The sequence below is a fragment of the Saccopteryx leptura genome, chromosome 6 (assembly GCF_036850995.1).
Source record: "Saccopteryx leptura isolate mSacLep1 chromosome 6, mSacLep1_pri_phased_curated, whole genome shotgun sequence".
NCBI classification, from domain to species: Eukaryota; Metazoa; Chordata; class Mammalia; order Chiroptera; family Emballonuridae; genus Saccopteryx; species Saccopteryx leptura.
This window is the reverse complement of record NC_089508.1, coordinates 32,088,304-32,108,930: the sequence shown is the minus strand read 5'-3', so window position 1 is coordinate 32,108,930 and position 20,627 is coordinate 32,088,304. Positions and strand designations below refer to the sequence as shown.

At 42.7% G+C, this 20,627-nt stretch overlaps 1 protein-coding gene across 1 annotated transcript in view; it reads left to right on the top strand.

The window, feature by feature from the left end:
• EXD2 (exonuclease 3'-5' domain containing 2) overlaps positions 1 to 20,627 on the top strand; it is an 84,069-nt gene that overhangs the window by 2,166 nt on the left and 61,276 nt on the right. The window contains exon 2 of the mRNA XM_066342061.1: positions 5,908 to 5,978. The gene's annotated coding sequence lies outside the window, so the exon portion shown is untranslated. The remainder of the gene's footprint in view (positions 1 to 5,907; positions 5,979 to 20,627) is intronic.

The window sequence follows — 20,627 nt, the reverse complement described above, 5'->3', positions numbered from 1 at the left end:
TATCATAACATGTTATTAACCACTTATTTTCTGATTATGTAAGTGTCCTCTGCTATAAGCTCTCTGAGAGCAAGGACCATGTCTGTTCTGTTCATGGGTATGTGTCCAGAGCCAACACATGTGGCACTTAGTGGCCACTAAATACACGAATGAGTTTAGGGAGTGGGGAGGAATTTGGAGAGGAAGGTATGACTTCAGGTATGGATGTGTTATATGTGAGGTATCTCAACTTCATTCCAGTGGAGACAATTTCAAGGCCAATTTCCCATCTCACTGTTTCTTTGCTTGACATACTCAATCTACACATTAAAAAATGGAGCCCTTTGGCTTCTTTCAATTAATAGGATATCATGTATACTCATCTTATTTGTGGGGATGGGGAATATGGGCATAGTAATGATGTGGTTGAAGTGGCCTTCACTGTGGCAATATTTAAGATACACTCTCCTCTCCCCTCTTCAGCATTTATCTCTTCTCCACAACTTTATATGAGGCTTGATTTTCTCTAGTCTCTGGAATAACTGCCCCATATATCTCAGCCTAAAAATAAACTAGGACCTGGTCACATGCCAGCACAATTCTAGGATTTTTCTGGAAACTTCCTTAACTTTCAGTGACCAGCCAGGACAGATATGTATGACCACTCAGCCTGTTTATATCCAAGAGCTAGTATGGACAGCTTTTTGTAAGGAGAATATGTAAAACTTCTCTCTCTTCTTATTCCCATAATTAGGTTGCCAGATAAAATACAGGATGCCCAATTCAATTTGAATGTTTATCTGACATTCAAAATAATTTTTCAAAATAATTATTCATTGTTTATCTGAAATTAAATTGAACTAGGCATCCTGTATTTTTATTTGCTAAATCTGGCAACCCTACCTATAATATTAATATAATCCAACTTTAGAAGATTAAGCCTCATGGTATCTATTTGCTTTTATTAAGAATTTAACATACTCCCTTGGGTCATTTATTGCAAACTAATAATATTGTACATTACTACATAACTCAAACATTTAATCAGCTTCAGTGACCATATGAGCATGGCCTTTCTGATATAGACATTTATAGTGAAAAGGCCAGTGTACTTAGCTTAAAAATAGCAGATGGAATTGGACTCCTGAGTAATCTCTCCACTTCATAGAATGTGAGGAGGAAGAGGAAGAAGAGTGAAAATTTCCTATTTTTCTTACTTAGGCCCAGAAACTTCTGTATATTAACATTCATACTCAGATGAGAGTATGGCACAACTAAGTGGAACGAGTTGATGCTTCTCTCTCTTTCTCTCAAAAAGCAAAATTCATACTCAGGAAGTCCTGAAACAGTGTTTTATAAGTTGATTCTGGAAAAACGAAGATATTGAAAGTACTTAACCCTTACTTAATTGCTGCACCAAGGATTGATCAGATGTAGAGTTCCCAGAAATTCATTTACTCTTTGATTTCTATTTTGCTTGGCCCAGATATCACTGGAGAAAGAATAATGAATCTTTAAAAACTGACTAAATGGCCGTGGCCAGTTTGTTCAGTGGTTGAGCATCAGCCTGGTGTGTGGCTATCCCGGGTTTGATTCCCAGTTAGGGCACACAAGAGAGGTGACTGTCTGCTTCTTCACTACTCCCCCTCCTACTCCCCCTTCTCTCTCTCCCTCTCTCCCCCTCCCGCAGCCATGGCTCATTGGTGATTGGTTCCAGTGCATGGGCCCTTGATGCTGAGGATGGCTCCCATGGAGCCTCCACCTCAGGCACTAAAAATAGTTCAGTTAGGTGTATGGCCCCAGATGAGCAGAGCTTCTGCCCCAGATGGAGTTGCCAGGTGGATCCTGGGGCACATGCAGGAGTCTGTCTCTGTCTCCCTTCCTCTCACTTGGAAAGAGAAAAAAAAAGATTTTTTTAAATGACCATATGTGCCTGACCAGGCAGTGGCATAATGGATAGAGCATCAACGTGGGATACTGAAGATCCAGGTTTGAAACCCCAATGTCACGGACTTGCGCGCGAGCTTACCTGCTTGAGCACGGGGTGGCTGGCTTGAGCATGGGATCACAGACATGATCCCATGGTCACTGGCTTGAGCCCAAAGGTTGCTGCTGGCTTGAAAAAGGGGTCACGGGCTCAGCTGGATACCACCCCCCCACCCCCAGTCAGGGTGCATGTCAGAAAGCTATCAATGAACAACTAAGGTACTGCAACAACAAGTTGATGCTTCTCCTCTCTCTCCCTTTTTGTCTGTTCCTGCCTGTCCCTCCCTCTCACTGAAAAAATAAAATAAAGAGCTATATATACATACTAATATGCTCAGAAGTTTTCCACTTAAAAATATTTTCATCTTTAAACTGCTACATATAGCCCTAGCTGGTTAGCTCAGTTGGTTAGAGCATTGTCCCAAAATGACAAGGTTGGGGGTTCGATCTTGGTCAGGACACACATGGGAAGTAACCAATGAATGCACACCTAAGTGGAACAACAAATGAATGCTTCCTTTCCCCCTCCCTTCTCTCTCCCTTCTTCTCTCTGTCTCTAAAAAAAATAATAAACTGCTATTCATAGATAAGAGATATTCAGACAAATGATACATATTATATACATATAATTTTCACATGAATAAATTCATGTTTTTTTATTTTTTTAATTTCTTTTAAAAAATTTTTATTGATTGATCTTAGAGAGGGGGGAAAGGAAGAGAGAGAGAGAAAGAAACAGACAGAAACATTGATCTGTTCCTATATGTGCTCTGCCCGGGGATTGAACCAGCAACTGTGCTCAAGCAGACACTCTTTTTAGTTTCTTAGAGAGAGAGGAAGGAGAGAAATAGAAACATCTATTTGTTGTTCCACCTACCTGTGCAGTCATTGGTTGACTCTTGTATGCGCCCTGATCAGGGATGGAACTGCAACCTTGATACATCTGGATGACGCTATAACCAGCTGAACTACCTGGCCAGGGCCATATAATTTAACTGTAATGTCATTTAAATTTTAAAGGATAAATTTTTTGTTGGTCATTTCAAATGTCAGTCTGTATTAATTTGGGGGGGGGAGAAACTGATCTATTTAAATATGAATTTTTCCAACAATTCATTTTTTAATAATAATTTTAGTAGTTGGCCTGGCCTGTGGTGGCGCAGTGGATAAAGCGTCGACCTGGAAATGCTGAGGTCGCCAGTTTGAAACCCTGGGCTTGCCTGGTCAGGGCACATATGGGAGTTGATGCTTCCAGCTCCTCCCCCCTGTCTCTCTCTCCTCTCTCTCTCTCTCTGTCTCTCTCTCTCTGTCTCTCTCTCTCTAAAATGAATAAATAAAATAAAAAAAATAAAAAAAAATAATTTTAGTAGTTGTAATTGACATATCATAAAACTCACCTCTTTAAAGTACAGAACTCAGTGGCTTAGTATATTCACAAAGTGGAGCAACCATTACCACTATCTCATTTCAGAATGCTTCCATCAGTCCAAAGAGAAATTCCTTTCACATTAACAGTCACTCCCCATTTCTCCCTCCTTTTGGTCCCTGATAACCCCTTAGATCAGGGGTTATCTTTTTACACAGGGGGCCAAACTTTTTACACAGGGGGCCAGTTCACTGTCCCTCAGACCGTTGGAGGGCTGGACTATAAAAAAATCTATGAACAAATCCCTATGCACACTGCACATATCTTATTTTAAAGTAAAAAAAACAAAAGGGGAACAAATACAATATTTAAAATAAAAAAACAAGTAAATTTAAATCAACAACTGACCAGTATTTCAATGGGAACTATGCTCCTCTCACTGACCACCAATGAAAGAGGTGCCCCTTCCGGAAGTGCGACAGGGGCAGATAAATGGCCTCAGGTGGCCGCATGTGGGGCCCTGCCTTAGATTTTAGTTTGGGGACTCCTGCCTTAGATTCTTACTATCTCAATAGATTTACATACCAGGCATCCCCAAACTATGGCCAGCGGGGCCGCATGTGGCCCCCTGAAACCATTTATACAGCCCCGTCGTACTTCCGGAAAGGGGCACCTCTTTCACTGGTGGTCAGTGAGAGGAGCACTGTATGTGGCAGCCCCCCAATGGTCTGAGGGACAGTGAACTGGCCCCCTGTGTAAAAAGTTTGGGGACTAGATACTTTATATGAGTGGAAGCATGTAAAACATGGCCTTTGTGTCTGGCCTCTTTCATTTAGTATCTTTTCAAGGTTCATCCTTGTTGTAGTATGTATCAGTACTCCCATTTTTTTTAGACCAAATTATATTACATTGTAGAGGTACACCACATTTTTTTTTACTCATTAATCAGTTGATGGACATTTGAGCTGTTTCCACTTTTTGGCTCTGTGAGTAATGCTGCTTTTAACATTGTGTTCAAGTTTTTGTTTGGACATGTTTTCATATCTCTTGGGTATATATATACCTAGTATCACTATGATAACTGCTTAACTTTGTGAGGAAGTACTAAGTTGTTTTTCCAAAGTAGCTGACCTTTTTACTTTTCCTTCAGCAATGTATAAGGGTTCTAATTTTTTCACATCCTTGCCAATCCCTGTTATTGTCCATCTTTTTTTTTTTTTATAACAAGACAAGTGGGTGAATGGTTTCTCATTGTGGTTGTGATTTGCCGTTCCCCGATAACTATTCATGTTGAGCATCTTTTCATGTCCTTATTGGCCATTTGTATATCTTCTTTAGAGAAATGTTAATTCAGATCCATTCATCTCAAGGTGTTTTCTAATCTCCCTTGTGAAGTCTTTTATGTCCAATTGGTTTTTTAAGAGTATATTGTTTAATTTCCACATATTTTTGAATTCCCCAAATTTCCTACAATTATTGACTTCTAATTCACTTTTTTTAAGAGTTTTTTTTGTGTGTGTGTGACAATGACAGAGAGAAACGGAGAGAGGGACAGATAGGGACAGACAGACAGAAAGGAAGAAAGATGAGAAGCATCAATTCTTTTTTGCAGCACCTTAGTCTCCTTAGTTGTTCATTGCTTGCTTTCTAATATGTGCTTTGACCTGGGGACTACAACAGAGTGAGTGACCCCTTGCTCACGCCAGCGACGTTGTGCTCAAGCCAGAAACCTTGCGCTCAAGTCAGCAACCACGGGGTCATGTCTGTGATCCCACGCTCAAGCCTGGGACCTTGCACTCAAGCCAGATGAACCTGCGCTCAAGCTGGCAACCCCCAGTTTCGAACCTGTATCCTCTGCATTCCAGTCCGACGCTCTATAAACTGTTCAGGCTAAAGATTTTTTTAAATTAATTTTAGAGAAAGAGAGAGAAAGGGGGGAGGAGCAGGAAATATCAACTTATAGTTGCTTCCTGTATGTGTCTTGACCAGGCAAGCCCAGGGTTTTGAACTAGGACCTCAGCGTCCCAGGTCAATGCTTTTATCCACTGTGCCACCACAGGTCAAGCACTAATTCACTTTTTAAGGGGGCATTTTTCATAGATTACACAGGCTGTGAAGTAATTGAATTCAGTAATTAAATTGAATTCAGAATATTACTTGTTACTAGAATTTTCAAATGACACTCTGTTTACTCTACAGACATTTGGTTCAAGTTTGCCATACATAATTCTTTATGATTAACAAAGAAATCTAGTTTGAACTAAACTTTATGTTAGAGCACATACAAGAATCAAGCAATGCGTGCATGAATGGGGGGAGCAGCAAATCAATGTTTCTCTTTCTCTCTCTTTCTCCCTACCTCTCTTTCTGAAATTAATCAATCAATAAAAAAATTTACTTTAAAGAAATAAACTTTATGGGTGAAAGTGGATAGAAATTCTCAATGGCCAGGATTATTCATTTGATATTTATTGAGTGATATTTTTGTACTATTTTATGCCAGTCACCTGGGTTTTATATATTTTCTTGATAGAAATCATTGTAAGCCAGCTATTTTTACTTATTTTTAATTTTAGGCTTCCACATAAATAACCCCTGGAGAATGGTGTGAAAAACTGCTAAAAACAGTTATTGTTTACTATACCAGGTATGTGGTCATATAGCTGAGATTTCTTTTCCAGAGATGATCCCATGGATATATACTGTTTATTAAGCATCTTCTGTGTGCTAAACACCTTTTAGAAAATAACAGTGGGCAATAATCCTTCACCAAAGTAAAATATGTCCAAGGAGAAGCAAGAAGATTCTTTGGTAGAGAAGTCAAATTTAAATTGTGTCTATGGGTTCAGGTTCAGTGGTAATTGAGGACAGGTTCCTAGAAAATTAACTGACCAAAGCATGTGTTTATAACCCTACCCTTCTGAACAAACTACATGAACTCATGGTGTAAATATAATCAGCATTGCCTGACTGTGGTGGCTCAGTGGATAAAGCATCGGCCTGGAATGCTGAGGTCGCTGGTTTAAAACCCTGGGCTTGCCTGGTAAAGGCACATATGGGAGTTGATGCTTCCTGTCCTCCACCCCATCTCTCCTCTCTAAAATGAATAAATTAAAATATATATATATATATATCAGCATTATTGACTATAGATCCCATTTAAGTTGGAGCTTGTGATATATCTCACTATCTATGAGCTTGCTGGAAGATAATCATTATTCATAGCATAATATTAATAAAGCCCATAAGATTTCAGAAATCACCTGGTCAAATATCTTCACCATTTATGGGTTGCTTCTTTTTTTAATGCAAGGTTCAGAAGTGTATTAATAGTATAATTTTTCTAAAGCTAAAAAAGGCAAAGCAATGTACTGTGTAGGAATGCATTCATTTGTATTTAAGCCAAACTGGTAGTGGTGCATTGGATAGAGTGTTGACCTGGGATGCTGAGGACCCAGGTTCCAAACCCTAAGGTTACTGGCTTGAGCACAGGTTCATGGCTTGAGCTTGGGATCATAGACATGATTCCATGGTCTCTGACTTGAGTCCGAAGGTCACTGGGTTGAGCAAGGGGTCACTGGCTTGGCTGGAGCACCCCCACCCCCATCAAGGCCCCTATGAGAAGCAATCAATGAACAACTAAAGTGATGCAACTATAAGTTGATGCTTCTCATCTCTCTTTCTTTCTCTCTCCCTTTCTCTCTCTCTCAAGAAAAAAAGGATTTATTTTTAAAACTGAATTTGTTGGGGTAACACTGGTTAATAATATTATGTAAATTTTGGTATACAATTTTATTTATGTTTTTAGTTTTTTATTTTATTTATTTCAGAGAGAGAAACATTGATTTGTTGTTACACACACACACATAATCATTGGTTGATTCTTTAAAAAGAAAGATCTTGTTTATTGATTTGAGGGAGAGGAGAGAGAGAAAGGTGGGGGGTGCGGGCAGCAGAAAGCATCAACTCATAGTTGCTTCTCACATTTGCCATGACCAGGCAAGCTCAGGGCTCCAAACCTGTGACCTCAGCACTCCAAGTCAATGCTCCATCCACTGTGCCACCACAGGTCAGGCTGCTTGATTCTTGTATTGCCCTGACCGTGATTGAATCTGCAACCTTGGTGTATGGAGATGATGCTCTAATACCGCTCAGGGCCCATGTGTACAATTTTATAATACATCATCTGTATATTCCATTGTATGCTCACCACTCAAAGTCTAATCTCCTTCTGTCACCATACATTTGACCCAGTGTACCCTCTTCATTTTACTCACACCCTTCTTCCTCTCTGGGAACCACCATATTGTTCTCTGTGTCTATGAGTTTGTTTATTTGTTTGTTGATTTTTGTTTTTATCACCATTGAATCTATAGAATCAAGAAGAGTTCCTAGCCCTGACTAGGTAGCTCAGTTGGTTAGAACTTCATCCGGATATGCCAAGGTTGCGGGTCCTATTCCCCAGTAAGGGCACATAAAAGAATCAACCAATGAATACATAAATGGAACAACAAATCAATGTTTCCTTTCTCTATCTCACTCTCCATTCCTCTCTCTATAAAATCAATAAAATAAAAAAATAAATTAAAAAAACAAAAAGAGGCCCTGGCCGGTTGGCTCAGTGGTAGAGCGTTGGCCTGGCGTGCGGGGGACCTGGGTTCGATTCCTGGCCAGGGCACATAGGAGAAGTGCTCATTTGCTTCTCCCCCCCTCCCCCCCTCCTTCCTCTCTGTCTCTCTCTTCCCCTCCCGCAGCCAAGGCTCCATTGGAGCAAAGATGGCCCGGGCGCTGGGGATGGCTCCTTCGCCTCTGCCCCAGGCTCTAGAGTGGCTCTGGTCACGGCAGAGCGACACCCCCGGAGGGGCAGAGCATCACCCCCTGGTGGGCAGAGTGTCGCCCCATGGTGGGCGTGCCGGGTGGATCCTGGTCGGGCGCATGCACGAGTCTGTCTGACTGTCTCTCCCCGTTTCCAGCTTCAGAAAAATACAAAAAAAAAAAAAAAAAAGAATTCCTGGCTCACTAGTTGTTGAGTGAAGAAATCTTCCTGAAATTCCCCTGCTCAAGACTCTCCCTTTTCTGTGTTGTGTCAGGTTCAGACTCCTTTATCTGCCTGTCAACTCCCTCCATGACTTATTTCCACCATCTCTATAATTCAGTGCTTTGTTCCTCCTCATCGTACACTCACTAAGTAGGCTGGTAGCCCATTCTTCTCTACATATCTCTATTCTCACACTACTCTCCCAAATCCTATACATACTTTGAGGTCTACTTCTTCCATGAACCCCTTCAACAAATGTAATTTACATTAGTTTTTCTGTCCAAATATTCCTGTCATGCTTACAGTCAGCATCACAGTTTACCTTTTATTATTATTATTATTTGTGAAAGAGAGGAGGGGGTATGGAGAGTGAGAGAGAAGCATCAACTTGCTCTACTTGGTTGTGCACCCATTGATTGCTTTTCATATGTTCTCTCACTGGGGATTGAACCCACAACCTCGGTGCACCAGGATGAAACTTTTTCCACTGAGCCCCCTGGCCAGAGCCATCACAGTTTATCTTTTAACTATTTAACATTTCTATATTCCTGTGCAATTTCTAAAAGTACTTTATATATGTTTTTATCTTTATAAAAATCCTGTGTAGTTGGACATAAATCATCATTTAGTTATTCAAGAAATATTTCGGCCCTAGCTGGTTGGCTCAGTGGTAGAGCATCAGCCCGGCGTGTGGAAGTCCTGGGTTTGATTCCCGACCAGGGCACGCAGGAGAAGCGCCCATCTGCTTCTCCATCATTCCCCGTCTTCTTTCTCTCTACTTTTCTCTTCCCCTCCCACAGCCAAGGCTCCATTGGAGCAAAGTTGGCCCAGGTGCTGAGGATGGCTCCATGGCCTCCGCCTCAGGTGCTAGAATGGCTCCAGTTGCAATGGAGCAACGCCCAAGAGGGGCCAAGCCTCACTTCCTTGTGGGCATGGCAGGTGGATCCTGGTTGGGTGCATGTGGGAGTCTGTCTCTCTGACTCTCTCCTACTTCTCACTTCAGAAAAATATAAACAAACAGAAAAAAGAAATTTTTATTGGGCCTGGCCTGTGGTGGCGCAGTGGATAAAGTGGTGACCTGGAACACTGAGGTTACTGGTTCAAAACCCTGGGCTTGCCTGGCCAAGGCACATGGGGGAGTTGATGCTTCCTGCTCCTCCCCCTTCTTTCTCTCTCTCCTCTTTCTCTTTCTCTCTCCTCTCTAAAATGAATAAAATCTTTTTTAAAAAAAGAGAGAAATTTTTATTGAATGCCTACTGTGTGACACTGCTCTAGGTACACACAGGGGTATAACAGTGAGCATAAAAAGAAGACCCTGACCAATATGTGTAATACTTACAGGACAGAGGCAGAATTTAATCAAGCAATCATGCAGTAAATTTAAGATTACAAGAGTACTTTTATTGAGCACTTATGTGGCTGACACTGTTACAAGTCCTTTACAAATAATACTCCTTTAATATTCTCAACCACCTCATGAGGAAAGTATATTATTCCATTTTGCACATGAGGAAAATAACAGTTGTCGTACATGAAAGTATGCAACAACTCAGTTTTCACATATTTTAAATGGAGTTGTGATGATAAATGAATTCTTATTGGTAGAGCCCTTAGATCCGTGTCAGACTTGTAGCAAACATGTCTGAGCATTAGCTATGATGATAATGATGATGATAGATTAAAATGGGAGAATCCAGTCAGAAACCTTAAGGAGAGCTGTGATCTGAAGGGTAGGTGTAAATGACGCCAAGTGGGAGGTGCTGTAAGCGAAGGTACCAGCACAGGCAGAGGCTCTGGGATGAGAAAAGAAGGTCACTGTGACTGATGCACATATGGAACAGGGGACATGATATCAAATGAGGTTGCAGCTAGATAGCTGCTGGGTTCTGCAGGGGCCTAGCCACGTTAGCGATATTAGTCTTCATCTAAGGGTCATTGGAGTGTTTTAAACAGGGGGCTTATGTGATAAGATAACCATTTAATAAGGATATTTTGCTTAGTATGAAGAAAGGTTTGGGGAGGGCAAAGGGTGGATTAGAGTCAATGATTAGGAAGCAGAGAAGAGAAGATGGTAATTTAGATAAGGGTAGTGAAAGTGGAGTTGGAGAGAATAAATGGATTTAATATAAAAACAAATTTGGAGCCTGACCTGTGGTGGCGCAGTGGATAAAGCATCGACCTGGAAATGCTGAGGTTGCCGGTTCAAAACCCTGGGCTTACCTGGTCAAGGCACATATGGGAGTTGATGCTTCCTGCTCCTCCCCACCTTCTCTCTCTGTCTCTTTCTCCTCTCTGTCTCTCTCTCCCCCTTTGTCTCTCATCTCTAAAATGAATAAATTGAAAACCTTAGAAAACAATGTTAAAAAAAAAACAAATTTCGTGATGGATTAGAGAGTGTGGGGATGAGGAACAAGACATCAGGGAAATGCCTCAGTTTTTTACTTGCATAACTTATTCACTGAAATAGAACCCCTGGGAGAGGCTAAGTTTTTAGAGGAAAACCATGAGTTCAGTTATATACACCTTCAACTTCAGGTGCTTCTGAAACTTTTTTTGTTAATTAATTGATTTTAGAAAGAGGAGGAAAGGAGAAAGAGGGAGAGAGAGAGAAAGCACTCATTTGGTTGTTACATTTAATTGTGCATTCATAGGTTGCTTCCCATATGTGCCCTGATTGGGATCGAACTGCAACCTTAGTGTTTTGGGATGACACTCTAACTGACTGAATTAACCAGCTAAGGCCTGCCTCTGAGACTGCTAAGAAGCGCTGACAACTAGCCCGAGCGCGGACGCATGGTGGAGGCTAGAGTCAGTGACAGAGAGGCGGTGGTAACGTCCCAGGCATAGATAAGAACACTCAGAAGTATCAAGAGGAAAGAAAAGGAAAGAAGGACTAGGACTACCTTTGAAAGATGCCAAAGATTAATGCTTGGACAGAGGAGGATACACTTGCAAGTAGACAGAAGGAGTGGCCAGAAGTATAAGAAAAAAAAAATTAGAAAAGTATTGTTATGGAAGGTGAGACAAGAAAGCATTTCAAGGAGAATGGCCAGTTGTGTCAATTGTTCCTGAAAAATCGGTAAGATAACTGAAAATGTTGGATTTGTTGATCCCCAGATTTTACCAGTGATATAATAAAGCTAATTTTTAGGAAAAAGAAGGAAAGATTTGGCCCTGGCCGGTTGGCTCAGTGGTAGAGCGTTGGCCTGGTGTGTGGAAGTCCTGGGTTTGATTCCCGGCCAGGGCACACAGGAGAAGCGCCCATCTGCTTCTCCACCCTTCCCCCTCTCCTTCCTCTCTGTCTCTCTCTTCCCCTCCAGCAGCCCAGGCGCTGAGGACAGCTCCATGGCCTCCACCTCAGGCGCTAGAATGGCTCCAGCAGCAACAAAGCAAAGCCCCAAATGGGCAGAGCATCACCTCCTGGTGAGCATGCTGGGTGGATCCCAGTCAGGCGCATGCAGGATTCTGTCTGATTGCCTCCCCGCTTCTAAATTCGGAAAAAATTAAAATTTAAAAAAAAAGAAAAGATTTTTACCGGTAAGACACCAGGGATCTTCCCCCCCCCCCCCCCATTGATTTGAGAGAGAAGGAAGAAGGGAGAAAGAGAGAAGCATCAACTCGCTATTCCACTTAGTTGTTCCGTTTAGTTTACGCTTTTTGTATGTGCCCTGACCAGTAATCAAACCAGGTGCCTTGGCACACTAGGACAATGTTTTATCCACTGAGCCACCTGGCAAGGGACTTTTTTATCCCCATTGATTTGAGGAAGGGGAGTAGGGAAGGGCAGGGATCTTATTCAGAGCTCCTTCAGGGGTGTGAAACCAGAGAACTGACTGAACAGTGGAAGGAAAGGAAATGGAGGCTGCTAGGTAAGTAGCTAAAAAGGAACATAGGATCCAGGGAGTGTGTTGTTTTGTTTTGTTTTTTAATAGAAAGAAATTGAGAATGTTTAAAAAAACATTGCGGTGGTGCAGTGGATGGAGCATTGGACTGGGACACAGAGGAAACAGGTTCAAAACCCCAAGGTCGCCAGCTTGAGCATGGACTCATCCGGCTTGAGCACGGTCTCATCAGCTTGAGCATAGGGTCACTGGCTCGAGCGTGGGATTATAGGCATGACCCAAGGTCGCTGGCTTGAGCCCAAGGTCGCTGGCTTGAGCAAAGGGTCATTCTCTCTGCTGTAGTCCTCCCCCACCCGGTCAAGGCACATAAGAAAAAGCAATTAATGAACAACTAAGGTGCTGCAATGAAGAATTGATGCTTCTCATCTCTCTCCCTTCCTGTCTGTTTGTCCCTATCTGTCCCTCTCTCTGTCTCCCTCTTTGTCACACACACACACACACACACACACACACACACACACACACACACATTGAGAAAGACCCTATTCAGAGGGAAAAATTGAAAAAGATAAATAAATCAAACCAGACTGTATAATAGTCTGAAAAGGCGGGGCAGAGGGGATCCAAAGCACAGGGAAATAATTTGGCTCTAATTTGGAGGAAGGACAGCTTCTTACTGGATGGAAGGTATAGCATAGGGAATATAGTCAATAATATTGCAGTAACTACATACGGTGCCAGGTGGGTACTGGTAATACTGGGGGAACACTTTAAAGTATATGACTTTCCAGCCTGAGTAGGCGGTGGCGCAGTGGACAGAGCGTTGGACTGGGGTGCAGAGGACCCAGGTTCGAGACCCCGAGGTTGCCAGCTTGAGTGCAGGCTCATCTGGTTTGAGCAAAAGCTCGCCAGCTTGGACCCAAGGTCGCTGGCTCGAGCAAGGGGTTACTCAGTCTGCTGAAGGCCCACGGTCAAGGCACATATGAGAAAGCAATCAATGAACAACTAAGGTCGCAATGAAAAACTGATGATTGATGATTCTTATCTCTCTCCGTTCCTGTCTGTCTGTCCCTGTCTATCCTTCTCTCTGACTCTCTCTCTGTCCCTGTAAAAAAAAAAAAAAAAGTATATAACTATCCAAGCCCTGGCCAGTTGGCTCAGTTGGTTACAGCATTGTCCCTGATACACCAAGGTTATGGGTTCAGTTCCCGGTTTTGGACACATACAAGAAGCAACCAGTGAAAGCATAAATAAGTGGAACAACATATTGATGCTTCTCTCTCTTTCTTCTCTTCCCCTCTCTCCCTCTAAAATTAATAAATAAAAATTTAAAAACTAAATGATAAAGTATATGACTGTCTAACCACTATGTCCTACATCTAAAACTATTACAAAATAGTATTGAATGTAAACTGTAATTGAAAAATAAAATTTTGCCTGACCTGTGGTGATGTGGTGGATAAAGCATTGACCTGAATGCTGAGATCATTGGTTCAAATCCCCAGGCTACCCAGTCAAGGCATATACAAGAAGCAACTACTACTACAAGTTGATGCTTCCGGGTCCTCCCCATCCTCCTTTCTCTCTCTCCCTCTTCTCTCTGAAACTCAATAAATAAAATCTTTAAAAAGTAAATAAAAATTTAAAAAATAATACAAAATCAACAGTTCAAATGCTATAGAGGTGTTTACCTGAAACCTATGCACTCTTTTTTTTTTTTTTTGACAGAGACAGAGAGAGAGACAGATAGGGACAGACAGACAGGAAGGGAGAGAGATGAGAAGCATCAACTCCTTGTTGCAGCACCTTAGTTGTTTATTGATTGCTTTCTCACCTGTGCCTTGACCGCGGGGCTACAGCAGAGCGAGTGACCCCTTGCTTAAGCCAGTGACCTTTGGGCTCAAGCCAGCAACCATGGGGTCATGTCTATGATTCCATGTTCAAACCAGCAACCGCGCTCACGCTCTTAAGCCCCTGTTCAAGCTGGATGAGCCTGCACTCAAGCTGGTGACCTGGGCGTTGCAAACCTGGGCCCTGTGCATCCCAGTTTGACACCCTATCCACTGTGCTGCCTGGTCAGGCAAAACCAATGTACTCTTTTATTTTTTTCTGAAGTGAGAAGCGGGGAGGCAGAGAAACAGACTCCTACATGTGCCTGACGGGGATCCATTGGGCAAGCCCACTAGGGGGTGATGCTCGGCCCCTCTGGGCCGTTGCTCCATTACAACCAGAGCCATTCCAGTGCTTGAGGTGGAGGCCATGGAGCCATCCTCAGCACCTGGGACAACTTTGCTCCAATGGAGCCTTGGCTGTGGGAAGTGAAGAGAGAGAAATAAAAGGGGGAAAGGTGGAGAAGCAGATGGGTGCTTCTCTTGTGTGCGCTGACCAGGAATCAAACCTGGGACATCCACATGCCAGGCCAATGCTCTACCACTGAGCCAACTGGCCAGGGTAAAACCTGTTTACTCTTATTAATGTCACCCTGTTAAATTTAATTTTCTAAAACACACATACACAAATAATAAAATAGAAATCTCTATTTTAAAAAATCTAATAAAGGAAGACAGGATGGCTGCAGGTGAAGGCAGGATTATATGTTTGGTAGTAAGAAGATGGGGAATGCTTATGTGATGATTTCTACTTTTTCTGTGAAGGAGGAGGGTAAAGTTATCTACTGAGAGTGTGCAGGAACAGAGGGGAACCAAAGTTTGGTGAAAGAGGGACTGTTTGAATTAACAATGAAAACTAGAAAGTAAGATGACCTAGCTTGGATGATTTTGGGGGCTGAATGGGAGATTCTCTGGAACTGATCTGTCCTGTTCTGTGGCTTTCTCGAGCAGTGCACAAACTACTTACAACCGGAGCCATAGAGAAAGCAGAAAATTCCGTTCATTTAGGTTGGGGATTTTCTAGATGGATGAAGTTTAAAAAAAGAATTTAAAAAAAAGAGAGAAACAAAGGAATTTAAGGTCTTGGCAAATTAGTGAAGTTATAGATCATGGACTCTAAGCTAAATCAGAAAGGAAAATAAGAAAGGAATTGAAAGAAAGCTGATTAGGATCAGAGAATGAGAGGGTCCTGATGAGGTCAAAGAAAGTTATAGGAGTGCCTAACAGGTCATTTAGGAAGAGAGGAGGTTGGGGTCAAAGAAGATACTTGAATCAGAGATTCTGAAATGGGCACAATTATAGATGATGGCTGGGCCCAAGGGGAGATGGGGGGAGTGGCTAGCTCAGGTAGAGTCAAGGAGAAGGATGTTGGGGAGATAAAAAAAAATGAGCAGCCCAGACCTTAGTGTATGGATCATGCCTGACGGTGCAGTGGATAAAGCATTGGCCTGGAAACGCTGAGGTCGCCGGTTCGAAACCCTGGGCTTGCCTGGTCAAGGCACATATGGGAGTTGATGCTTCCAGCTCCTCCCCCCTTCCCTCTCTCTGTCTCTCTCTCCTTGCTCTCTCTCTCTCCTCTCTAAAAAAAAATGAATAAATAAATTAAAAAAACAACAACCTAGGAACCCAGTTAAATTTGAATTTTAGATAAACAAAAGATAGGTTGTGATTTTTAAAAAAGAATTATGTCCTGGTTTGTTTTTGCTTTTGTTTTGCTAATTCTGCCAACCTTAAGTGACATTTGTCAAAGGCTGGAGGTTTGTTTTTGAATTGTCAGAATTGTGAGAAGTGGTACTATCAGCATCTAGTGGATTGAAGCCAGTGATGCTACTAAACATCTAACAATGCACAGGACAGCTCCCACAACAAAGAATTTCCAGCCCAAAATGCCAATAGGGATCAGGTTGAGAAACCCTGCATTTGAACAGTGATCTCAATTTTTATCACAAACTCTCCTTTAAACATTTTTAAACATGCACCCTTGTGATTTATACAGTATTACCTGTAATACTGACCTAATATATTTTGCACATTTTAAAATCACAAAAATGTTTTAAAATTTAAAATCAAAAGATGAGATAAAGCTGATATAAATACTATAATGTATTTTAAAATACAAAATTTTGATTATCTATAAAAAAATCCCCTCTTGCTCCCACAAACTTTTCATTTAAGGAAAAGCAATGTTATTGACTTTACTTACTTTTAAAGATTTTATTTATTGACGTTAGAGAGAGGAGAGAGAGAGAAATGGAGAGAGGAGTGGGAAGCATCAACTTGTGCCTTGACCAGGCAAGCCCAGGGCTTCAAACTGGCGACCTCAGCATTCTGGGTCAACTCTTTATCCACAGGCCAGGGAATGTTTTACTTTTAAAATAGTGGTTTAACACACTATGATATTATAATTTGAAAAGCTTGACTCTATGATCTGTTTACTCTATTACTTGTTTTTTTTTGTTTTTTTACAGAGACAGAGAGAGGGATAGACAGGGACAGACAGACAGGAATGGAGAGAGATGAGAAGCATCAATCATTAGTTTTTCATTGTGCGTTGCAACACCTTAGTTGTTCATTGATTGCCCTCTCATACGTGCCTTGACCATGGGCCTTCAGCAGACCGAGGAATCCCTTGCTGGAGCCAGCGACCTTGGGTTCAAGCTGGTGGGCTTTTGCTCAAACCAGATGAGCCCGCGCTCAAGCTGGCGACCTCTATCCACTGCGCCACCGCCTGGTCTATGACTTGGTTTTAATGCAAATGAAACTCACAAAAATATAAAGGATGCAAATAGAAAAATACTTGGCTTGGCTTTTTTCTTTTTACTAAAGCCCCAATGAGAGGACTGAATGACTGGAACGGAGGTCTCATGTATTGGTGCAGGCTTAAATTTTGTGTCCTGTTCTCTGACTCTTTTTTTAAAATTTTTATTTATTGATTTTAGTGAGAGAGGAAATGGGAGAGAGAGAGAGAGACAAGACATCAACCTGTTCCCATATGTGCCCTGACCAGGAATCGAACTGCACAGCCTCTGTGCTTTGAGAGGATGCCCTAACCAATAGAGCTATCTGGCCAGCGCGCTGGGCTTTTTTAAACATAAAATTAATTTTCAGTCTCAATCAACTTTATTGAAATTCAGTGGGTTAATTTTTGTTTTCCATATCAATCAGTTGCATTTGAAAATTATTCTGAAAATGATATACTTTTTTTCTGAAATGAGAAGCGGGGAGGCAGACAGACTCCCGCATGTGCCCCACCGAGATCCATCGGCATGTCCACTAGGAGGCAATGCTCTGCCCATCTGGGGCGTTGCTCCGTTGTGCCCGGAGCCATTCTAGCACCTGAGGCGGAGGCCATGGAGCTGTCCTAAGCACCCGGGACAACTTTGCTTTCATGGAGTCATGTCTTCAGGAGGGGAAGAGAAAGATAGAGAGGAAGGAGAGGGGGAAGGGTGGAGAAGCAGATGGGTGCTTCTCCTGTGTGCCCTGGCCGGGAATCGAACCCGGGACTTCATACGTCAGGCCTACGCTCTACCACTGAGCCAACTGGCCAGGGCCAGAAGATGATAACTTTTAACAAATATATTTAGAATCTACTGAATCTCTTTTATTTGTGATACGCTTAGAAAACTATTCCCGAGGTTTTATGTATGCAAATATGAGTAATTTTAGAAGTGACATACTTCTATATTTTTTGGCAAAGAGAATTTCACCAAAATAGAAACACTTCTAAATATAATTTTTCAAAATGTTCATTTGCAATAGCTTCCAAAAAGCAGTTTTTTCACTTGTTACACTATTAACTTTATCTTGATGGAAGAGTTTTAAAATATTGTTTTTTAGTATCTATAAAGTAGCATATTATTTACAGTCAGTTATCATCATCAAAAAATTCAAGCCCTGGCCAGTTGGCTCAACTGCAGAGCACCGGCCTGGCATGTGGATGTCCCAAGTTCAATTCCCGGCCAGGGCACACAAGAGAGAGGCCCATCTGCTTCTCCACCCCTCTCCTCTCGTTTCTCTCTCTCTCTCTCTCTCTTCTCCTCCCCTCCTGCAGCCATGGATCAACTAAAACAAGTTGGCCCCAGGCTCTGAGGATGGCTCCATAGCCTCTGCCTCAGGTGCTAAAAATATGGCAGTTACAATGGAACAAGGGCCCCAGATGGGCAGAGCATTGACCCTGGTGGGCTTGCCAGGTGGATCCCGGTCAGGCACATGCGGGAGTCTGTCTCTGCCTCCCCTCTTCTCACTAAAAAAAAAAAAAAAAAAAGGTTCTCAGAGACTTCATGGGTATGCAAGAATTGGAAAGGGAAAGTGGAACGAAGTAGTAGAAACTGAAAGAAGTAGATGGGATAGTCAAGGGTCAAGGTTGGGATTATTGGGACCAAACACTTGGAGAGGCCCTAGAGGTCTGGAACCTGGACCTGGAGGGAGAACATGCCGCTCACTTATCCCAGGCACCTCAGTAACTCAGAGGGCTCTGCAGGGCCGGGGCTCTGACCACTAAGGAGGGTTGCTGGCCGCTGACACTGCTATCTCAGAGGAATGTGATGAGGCTCTTCTGGGAATATGTAGAAAATCCAAAGCTAGAACCAACTGCTGCTGCTGGCACAAAGAACTGTTGCCTAGGTGACACTGATAGAAACAGGAAGCAAACAGGAAGGAGCAAGTCCCTTCTCCCTTCTTCCTGCCTCCGATCTCCCACTTAACAGGACCTAACAGAGACAGCCTGGCAAAGGAAAAGTGGGAATTTCAGAGACCCAGCCTCAGCACCCCAAAACAGTATAGATGGTAGGTTGGAATCTGAGAAACAATTTCTTTATAACAGCAGAGTTAGATAATCATTATTCAGAGTACACCCAAAGGATGAGGGAGAGGCAGGAGTCTAGGACATTGCACAGGTTTCTAGTGTCAGTAACCAAATGAACAGCCGAGAAAGCAGTAGAGTATATGTGAAGTGGGGAGTAGAGAGGAGCTAGGGTGGAGCATGCGCAAAGATCTGTAAGGGTTGATACATTTAGGTCAAAAATAATAAAAGGCATAGGCCCTGGCCGGTTGGCTCAGCGGTAGAGCGTCGGCCTGGCGTGCGGGGGACCCGGGTTCGATTCCCGGCCAGGGCACATAGGAGAAGCGCCCATTTGCTTCTCCACCCCCCCCCCTTCCTCTCTGTCTCTTCCCCTCCCGCAGCCAAGGCTCCATTGGAGCAAAAAGATGGCCCGGGCGCTGGGGATGGCTCCTTGGCCTCTGCCCCAGGCGCTAGAGTGGCTCTGGTCGCCGCAGAGCGACGCCCCGCAGGGGCAGAGCATCGCCCCCTGGTGGGCAGAGCGTCGTCCCCTGGTGGGCGTGCCGGGTGGATCCCGGTCGGGCGCATGCGGGAGTCTGTCTGTCTCTCCCCGTTTCCAGCTTCAGAAAAGAAAAAAAAAAAATAATAAAAGGCATAAACTCCATTGAATCTGAAACAAAGGGAAGGGTATGTTTAAAACAATGTTTTAGCTTTCCATTTCCCAATCATCTTTTAGTCCATTAAGAAGTATCTCACACTTTCCCCTATATTGGCAAGAGGCGATCTCCTTGTTGCAAGATAGTAACAAAAGTTTAATATATGTTCATAACAAAATTATCTCAAAAATTTTATTTAACACTTGGCTTCTAATGTTTTATGTGAGAGAGTAAGGCAGAAGTCTTGAAAGTAAATAATTTTTTACTGAATCCTCATATTTTTAGAATGGCACCCCATTCTTAATCAGAGAAACTACCTTCTACCCTCTCCAGGTAATCAATCTTAAGCCTTCTGCAGGGGCCCTGGAGGGACAGTTACTTGGGAGCTAATGGGGAAAACTGGTGGTTTAACTACTTATGAAATAGACTTTTAATCAATTTTTGCTTTTAGTCCCAACTTGACCCTTGCTTCTTGAGGTACCTGGTGCTGCCCGTTCTTGAGCCTGTTGGTGCTTCTCTGGGGCGTATCAAGCTTGCTCTTGGCCTGTCCTTTGACAGATGATGGGTTTCTTAAGTCCGTTTCCACTATCCTTCTGCTTTCCAGCTTCTAAAATGTTAGTGAGTTTATCTCTTCTTCTGTTCTCTGAGAGTCAGAAAAAGAGACAAATGGACAGACCGTATATAACAATAGAAATCTGACCCATAACCTCGGCAGCAGTAAGCCCAGGAATCCAAACCACAACCTCTGAGACAATCAACCCAGAATGGTCTGAACTTTTCAATGAGTCAATGAGTCAGCTTCCTTATATTTTTGCCCCCACTTCCAACACAGGACCAGCCAGAGAAAGCCGATCCAATTACATAAGAAGCCTGGCTTCTAATAGGCCACTTCTTGCTTTACTATGACAGTGGCCTCCAATCAGAGTATATCTGAAGCCTTCCTTTCTCCCCCACTGGAAAGCTTTCCCACTCCTCTGCCTGAGTTCTCTGATTCTTTGCCAAACACAAGTGATGGTGGCTGACTCCCAGCTATAGAAAGCTCCGAATAAATAGCTTCTGTTTGTTTTAACTTGGGTGGTCTTCCTCTTTTTCTA